Consider the following 1,023-nt stretch of genomic DNA (forward strand, 5'->3'; position numbering starts at 1 on the left):
TACAGTCAGTAGTATATTACATATCATTCACCCATTCACACACTGATGACAGGCTACCATGCAAGGTGCCACCATCAGACTCTAACTAACATTCATCATCCAGTCCACACCGATGGCAAGCCTTCGGGAGCAACTTGGGGTTAAGTGTCTTGCCCAAGGACACATCGACTGCCGAAGCCGGGTATCGAACCACCGACCCTCTGATTGGAGAACTACCTTGCTCTCCACTACGCCACAGCCGACACCACACAAACACTACACTAACACTACACCACACTACACTAACACTACACTAACACTAACCACTAACACTACACTAACACTACACCACTCTACACTAACACTACACCACACTACACTAACACTACACCACTCTACACTAACACTACACTAACACTACACCACACTACACTAACACTACACTAACACTACACTACACTAACACTACACTACACACACTACACTACACTACACTACACTAACACTACACTAACACTACACTACACACTAACACTACACTACACTAACACTACACTAACACCACACTACACTAACACTACACTAACACTAACACTACACTAACACCACACTACACTAACACTACACTACACTAACACTACACCACACTACACTAACACTACACTAACACTACACCACACTACACTAACACTACACTAACACTCTACACTAACACTACACTAACACTACACTACACTAACACTACACTACACTACACTACACTAACACTACACTAACACCACACTACACTAACACTACACTAACACTACACCACACTACACTAACACTACACTAACACTACACCACACTAACACTACACTAACACTACACTAACACTACACTACACCACACTAACACTAACACTACACACACTAACACTACACTAACACTACACTACACTACACTAACACTACACTACACTAACACTACCCCAAACCCAAAGAGGTCTTCCTCAGAGACCTTTATTTACGCTAGCCCCTGAACGCAGCAGACTGGACGTGACGC

Source organism: Anoplopoma fimbria, chromosome 18, assembly GCF_027596085.1.
Source record: "Anoplopoma fimbria isolate UVic2021 breed Golden Eagle Sablefish chromosome 18, Afim_UVic_2022, whole genome shotgun sequence".
Lineage (NCBI taxonomy): Eukaryota > Metazoa > Chordata > Actinopteri > Perciformes > Anoplopomatidae > Anoplopoma > Anoplopoma fimbria.